General features: G+C 39.8%; 1 protein-coding gene across 2 annotated transcripts in view; it reads left to right on the top strand.

Annotated features, from left to right (window-relative positions):
* The first annotated feature begins 528 nt into the window (after positions 1-528).
* The window catches only part of UGT8 (UDP glycosyltransferase 8), an 80310-nt gene continuing 73207 nt past the window's right edge, over positions 529-7631 (top strand). The window contains exon 1 of one of the 2 annotated variants that reach the window (XM_074276346.1): positions 529-788. The gene's annotated coding sequence lies outside the window, so the exon portion shown is untranslated. Of the gene's footprint in view, positions 789-4166; positions 4449-7631 lie in introns of those variants that run through there. The other variant, XM_074276347.1, reaches the window with a different exon arrangement.

Raw genomic sequence — 7631 nt, 5'->3', positions numbered from 1 at the left:
AAGGCGGGCGTAAGGACCAAGGCAAGCGGTGACCCTCGGGGCACAGAACACGCCTTGCAGGGGGTGGGGAGGGCAGGGGGCGGGGCTAAGCGACTGTCCCAAGGTTCGCGGCCCGGATCGAGTAGGGGGATTGACTCGAAGAGCAGCTCCCTGAGGGGGCGCAAGGAGCCAGCCCGCTAGTGCCAGCGCACCTCCTCCTCTTCCTTCTTTTCCTCCTCCTCCTCGTCCTCCTCCTCTTCCCACCCCTCCTCCTCCCGGGAGTACCCAGTCTGTTCGTCCGTTCGTCGGTCCGTCGGTCCGTCGGTGCTGCGTGCTGTGGAGGCTGCGAGGCGTGGGCAGGAGCGGAGCCGAGTCCATGCGCCAAGAAGGCGGCGAGGCTGCGGCCGCGTGAAGCGCCAGTCCCCGTGGGATGCGGAGCTGAGTGCCCAGCCGCCGAGCCCCCAGCCGCGCCACAGGGAGGCTGCAGCCCCGACCGCGGGAGGGGGGCAGGGGCCGTGCCGGGAGCCTCGCCAGCAGCGCCCGGCCACCGGGCACGGGAGTCCGGGGGTTCCGGCGGCGCCCGTATACCCTAGTCGGGGCAGGTACTGCGCAGCAAAAAGCAGACCCACCCACCCGCGGGCCAACGACCGACCGCAACAATTAAAAAAATCCGCTCACTTTCCCAAGCCAACAGAAGCAGGCGGCGACACCTGAAATTTGAGCAGGAAAACGGGTTCCTTCTGTCTCGGGTTAAGATTACAAAGACAGGGGTGACTCCTAAGGAGCAGCAGTAGAAGCGGTAAAACGAGGTGAGAGAAGAGGGGAGCAAGATTCCCCCTGCCCCTCCCCCCGCCTAAGTTTCGGGAGGGGCTTGTTGAGTCTTCCTTGAGGTGGGATGGATGATGTAGGTGTCTGGATCGGGGAGTTTGGAGTAAGACATGAGAGGAAATCGCTCTTAGTGGCCAGTCACTCCCTTCCCCTTCTTTTCCCCTACCACCCCAGTACCCCCTTTTGGATCCGGGAATGACTTAAAGGGCCGCCCGGAGCGGTCCAGCTCTGGAGTACTGGCGCGGAAATTGGGAGATGTCGCAAGTTTCCTCGCCTCCCCCTCGGGCCGGACGGTGGGACTGCACAGTGCGCCTTACCTGCGCGCCTTGCCTGCGGACGATGGGTATTGAGGAGGCCTGGTACCCTGAGGTGACGGCGGAGGGTTCTTTAATACTTTCAATAGAAAGTATTGAGGGGCACTTCTAAAGTCCAAATGTCTCCCTAGTGGAGGACCTGAAAGTAAAGGGACTGGCCGGAGGGGAAGAGAAACTCCCCAAGAGAACAAAACTAACCTCAAACTACTGAATTAATTGAAATTCTGGAGAGCAAATTCTTGGGAGTTAAAATCATCCTCATTATTCATAATAATATTTACATACTATCTGGAACTCATGGAAGTAGTAAAAATCCCCGTGCGGCCGCCCAGGGGTCCCTAAGAATGAGGAGTGAGTGAGGCAGGAAGGCGCAGGCCCCTAGGGTAATGCAGAGATGGTGTGGTTGCCCCTGAAATAGAGGGATTGCAAGGGAGAGAGTGGAGAGGATGGAAAAGTGATGGTTTCCTGGGGCCGAGGCAGACCTGAGGAGAGAAGGGAGAGATCAGTTAGATGGTGTATTTGGTCTCGTAGGATGGTCTGGAAGTCCTTCGGGTGAAATCTGGAGATTGGCCTTGGACCCCCACTAAGAGGAAATGGAAAGAGAACGGGTGATGCAGGTTTCCTTTGATGCCAGTGGGTGAAGCCTTCCAGTATTTTCTTTTTAGAATGCTGGTGGTTCCGCACATTTGTCATTTAGCTCTTTATTCCTCAGTGAAAAGACACACTATCTCTACCTGTGGCAACTGATTTTCATCATTTTAAGGGAACATCTGTGCTTACTGGAGGGAAAACTTTTTCTACCCTTAAAGGCTACAGCTAGTAATCCTGTTAATTAGCCTTTCCCCCCTTTTTCATCTTTGAGTCCCAGCTTGCCCCCAACCTTTTACAATGAGCAAGTTGGTAGGTAAGTGGTTTTTAGATTCATTATGTACATTCCTTCTGATGAACAATTCAGAAGGTGTGGCTATTTGCTGACTTGTCTAGTGTAACCGAGATTCTTTTGCTATAGTGTTAGTGCTTACTATTCTCGGGGACTGAACAGTGCTGCTCCCCAGTTGAATATTTATTAGTGATTTTGGCTCACAGGTGAAGGAAGGAAGAAGAGTACTTTTAAATGAGCGCCTTGGTAGCTCTCCCCCCCTCCCCAGTAATTTGTTTTATAGTAGTATGAGAAGGGATCAGTGTTGATCCCTTGCGGCTTTTAATTACTTTCAGATTTGTACACTCTTAATATGGCAGTGTGTGAGGGACAGCAGTTCATTGTTAATTTTGTCTGTCCAAGCTGTTGAAGCTCCAAACAAGTTAAGCATTCCCTTTTTTGAAAGCTATTTTGGTATTTTTAATATAAAAAGGATGTCTGTGTCCAGCAGTCATAGTAGATAATCCCAATAGGTAGAACTTTATTAGAACTTGTTATCCATGAGGTGACAGTTATCATTGTGATCTGGGTAGACAATTATTAATAGTAATAACAATTGCATTGATGTAATGTGTGAAGGTTTATAAAGCATTACTAATATGTTAGCAAATTAGATCCTCACAACTCCCTTAAATTAGTACGAAGCTATCCCCACTTTACAGGTAAGTAAACAGACTAGGATAAGTGATTTGCCCAGGGTCACTCAAGCTAGTAAAGGCAAGATGTGAACCTTACTCAAAAAAATTATGAACGTATGGCCCCACTCTGAGACATACAGAAAATGCTTGAAAATTGCTTCTAAGCAAGTTTTGTAAGGCAGGAAATAAATACTGTGCTTGTGGAAGGTATTTGAAGTGGTTCGTTTTTTTTTTTTAACAGTTAATTCTTGAATTGTTCGTGCCATTTCTTCTTTACTTGACTTCTTTAGTGGCAGACACAAATTCAGTGACTCAAAATACTAATAGCATACCTTATTTTTAGTAAAAGACATTTTTGAACTGAGCAGAAGCAGCATAATATAGTCCAGGGTTTTTAACTTGGGATTTATGAATTTGCTATCTTAATATTTTGATAACTCCTTCAATCTAATTGATTTCCTTTGTGATCCTGTACATTTTATTTTATACGTTGAAAATATCATTTTGAGAAAAAGGCTATACAGGTTTCTTCAGAAAACTAGAGGAGTCAGTCTGTCTCTCTTCTTTTCTTCTTTCCTTTCTTTCCCTCCCTTCTTTCCTCCTCCCTCCTTTTCTCTTCCCTTCTTTCCTCCCTCTTCCTCTCTTTCCTTTTCCCTTTCCCTCTCGGTAAAATTGCCTGTTGTCATTTAGAGGGCTGAGTGCTACACCTGGAGTCACAAATTTAGGTTCAAATCCTTCCCTCAGATAAATGATGTATAATTATGGGATAAGTCATTCAACCCAACTGAATCTGTTTTTATTTATAAATTAGGTATAATCATCCATATTTGTATAAAGTTGTAGAAGAGGTGTTCTCACCTGCAGGAGCAGACATTGTTTCCTCCTTGAGAATTCTGTATGCCAATCCAATTTAAAATTGAAAAATTTGCATTATTCTTTTCCCAAGGTTGTTGTAAGAAAATTGCTTTATAAACTTTAGAGTCTAGAGTATACCTGTAATTGTGATGTTTTTAGTATAGAGACCTCTCAATTAAAAAACAAATAAATAAATAACCTACTCCTTAGCTATTTATTTATTAATGCTCTGTGGCCTCTATTTGGATATGTGTGTAATTATTCTTTGGAGAAATGCTCATGGAAAGACTGCTAGAGTTTTAGAGTTAGAGAATGTAGCTCATAGTCTTGTGATTAGCATTTATAGAACCTTTTTGACCTTGGTAGATTTTGGTTAATCTATCTGACCTTGTTTCTATATGTGTGTACAAGACTGAAGAAACTTCTTATGACTTCCTAACTCGAAATTTATGAAGATTAAAAATCTACATACAATCATTAAACATTTTTTCTCAAAGATTTTTAATTTCAAAAAATTGGCATAGATAATTTTCAAAATTCACCTTTGCAAAACTTGTGTTCCAAATTTTTTTCTCCCTTCCTTTTCCCTCTCCCCTTCCCCTAGATGGCAAGTAAATCCAATATATGTTAAACATGTGCAATTCTTCAATACATATTTCCACAATTATCATGCTGCACATTAAAAAGGAAAGCAAATAACAAAAAAATGAAAATACTATGTTGTGATCCACACTCAGTCGCCAGTCTTCTCTCTGGGTGCAGATGGCTCTCTTCATCACAAGACCATTGGAACTGGCCTGAAACACCTCGATGTTGAAAAGAGCCACATCCATCAGAATTGATCATCGTAAAGTCTTGCTGTTGCTGTGTACAATGTTCTCCTGGTTCTACTCACTTCACTTAGCATCAGTCCATGTAAGTCTCTCCAGGCCTCTATTTTTGAAATCAACCTGCAGATCGGTTCTTATAGAACAATAATATTTCATAAAATTCATATACCATAACTTATTCAGCCATTCTCCGACTCATGGGCTTCCACTCAGTTTCCAGTTCCTTGCCACTACAAACAGCACTGCTTCACATGTGGGCTCATTTCCCTTTTTTTATAATCTCTTTGGCATACAGGCCCAGTAGACAAAAAATGCAATACAATCTTAAGGGAAAAAATTAAATCTTATTCAATGTCTTCAAAATTTTGTGGACAGTTAAAAGAAACAAATCCCATCCCCTCCACCTTAACCACAACCTTTATTGAGTATATTTAATTAGAGCTAATTCTTTTACAAGTGCTTTGCTAGGTTGATTTTTTTTTTTTTAACTTTCTCCTGTCAAATACAAGTTTCTCTTGTATATGAAATCTTAGGAAATGGATTTCTAGAAACTGAAACAGCCCCATAAAGACCTACTTTTTCTTTGAAAAAGAAACATTTCTGATATTTTTTTCCTAAATTATCTGAATCTTGTATTCTCATAACCTTGTTTAAACAGTTATGACTCAGAATCATTATTATGAACAAGTTATGGAATCAAGCAGTATTTTAAGGAGATAACTTAGGTTTTTTGGAACTGTTTGCCCCTACATTTGGCTCCTTTTTTGTGCTTCAACACTAGAAATACTCTGCTCTTTATAGTTTTTGTTTCCCTCTTTAACCAGTTATGTGTGTCCAAATGATATGATTTTCTTCTCTCTCCTATCTCTCTATGTGTGAATAAGAGAGGGGTTTTGACTTAACCTTATAAAGCTGATTATGCTAGAATTGGGACAAACATTTGTCCCTTTTATTCCTCTTAATTTTTGAATTTGATGTCTTTATGGTAGATGTCAGAAAATTACAGATAAATAATGTTAGGATGTGGAAATTTTTTATGACATTGTATGACAAAAAATTATCAGAAGTATTACTTTTTAAAAAAGTTTACTATACTCAGTCTTCACATGGTTCCCTGATTTCCTTAGGTAATCATTCATTAAACATTACTGTGTGCCAGACATTGTACTTAGCACTGGGGTTACAAAAAAAAATGGCAAAAGACAGTTCCTATCCTCAAGGAGCTAATAGTCCAAGGGAGGTGAGACAACATGCATACAAGTACATACAAAGCAAGTTTTTTATACGATAAATAGAAAATAATTAACAAAGGAGAAGACCTACATCTAGAAGGTTTAGGAAAGGCTTCCCAAACTGTGGAGATTTTAGTTGATACTGAAAAGAATCCTGAGTAGTCAGTAGTAGAGCACAGGCGGAGGGGAGTGTTTATAGGTATGGAGGATAGCCAGAGTCTATGACTATCAAATGGAGAGTCTTTGTGCAATAGGCAGGGAGCCAGTGTAATTGGATTGAAAAGTACATGTCAGGGAGTAAGGTATAAGAAAACTGGAAAGGTAGGAGAAAGATAGGTTATTAAGGCTTTGAGTTGAGAGAACATATAGCTAGCAAAGAAAAAGATACGTTCTGCAGGGAAACTCACAGCTAACCAGGAGAAAGGAAGTACTCCCATGAGGTGAGAGAAAGCTGTTGACTGGTTAGACTGACCAAATTTAGCTAGCTAGAGTAAAGAGAACAGTGCCATTAGAAGGAAAGTACTATGAGGGATGGAAAGAGTACCTCATATTCAATAGGCTTAGTCCTGAAAAGAACTTAACCAAGATTTTCATCATAAGCAGATCTTTTATAGCCTTGGGAGCTTCTCAGAGAAGTAAAGTCAGGAACTCAGAAAAGGAATCAGGAACTTGGTTGTAGGCTAAGTCTCAGATTTGTCTAAATATATTATTTGAAGATGTGGATACATGTTGGGGGCTGGACAATGGGAGTTGCCAAAGAGTTCCTTCCTGACAAAAGAGAGTAAATCACATCATTAAGTATACTCCTCCTGTGTACATAATAACCTAGACCAGACTTGTCTATCCATCCATGCATTAATTCATTTATCCACATTTTGTATATTCTTATATATATATACATATATATATATACACATATACATATATACATGTTTATATACATTATATATAATGTAAACTCATGAGAGGGGAACAAATTTTAAAATTGACTAAGACTTGTGTGGGATATACTTAGAAAAAAAATACATGCCACATTTGTTATAGTTGTTTGTATAGGTTGTTCTACATAAACTTAGTTTTGAAGGCAGTCTTTAGTCAAAAAATCTAGTTCTTTTAGATGCTTTTGTAATGGGAAAAGATTGTTTGATTAAATCCAGCTAAATATCTTTGTTTAGACACAATCTCAGTTTGACTAATATGGCTTATCTAACTTTAGATTTTTTTTTTATTCTTTGATATAACTATGATGACCGTGATGGTCTAAATCTCTATTGTGAATTTTAACTAACATGTGTATTTAAAGTTAGTATGTATAACTCTTAGTACTGTAGGCTTAAAACTGTAGCCTTAATTGAAATGAAACTTAACTTCTTCCTAAAATTATATCTACACAAGTTAGTAATATAGGGGAAATTATAGTTAGCAGTTTGTAATTTTATATCACTATGCAAAGAATAGTTTTTAACTACTTTTTATTTTGTATTTACTTTATAGTATTTCTGTGATTCTATAATTTTGCTAAATGATCTAATATTTTATTTTTATTAATTTTATAATTATAATTTTTGACAGTACATATGCATGGGTAATTTTTTTTTTACATTATCCTTTGTATTCATTTTTCCAAAATTTCCCCTCCCTTCCTTTACTCCCTCCCCTAGATGACAGACAATCCTATACATATTTAATGTGTTACAGTATAACCTAGATACAATATATGTGTGTAAAATCAAATTTCTTGTTTCACGGTAAGAATTGGATTCTGAAGGTATAAGTAACCGGTGTAGAAAGACAATAGTGCAAACAGTTTACACTTAATTCCCAGTGTTCCTTCTTCTCTGGGTGTAGCTGTTTCTGTCCATCATTGATCAACTAGAAGTGAATTAGATCTTTATATTGAAGTGTATAGTGGTCTCCTGGTTCTGCTCATTTCAGTGAGCTAATATTTTAAAGTTTTTAGCATAGTTAGTACCTAGAAATATAGTAGGTCTTTTAATAGTCTTTAGTATATGCCTGTTTCTGATCCAGTAGAGAAG

The sequence above is a fragment of the Sminthopsis crassicaudata genome, chromosome 6 (genome assembly GCF_048593235.1).
Source record: "Sminthopsis crassicaudata isolate SCR6 chromosome 6, ASM4859323v1, whole genome shotgun sequence".
NCBI classification, from domain to species: Eukaryota; Metazoa; Chordata; class Mammalia; order Dasyuromorphia; family Dasyuridae; genus Sminthopsis; species Sminthopsis crassicaudata.
Note: the sequence above shows the minus strand (reverse complement) of the source record. Positions and strands in the feature narration are given on the sequence as shown.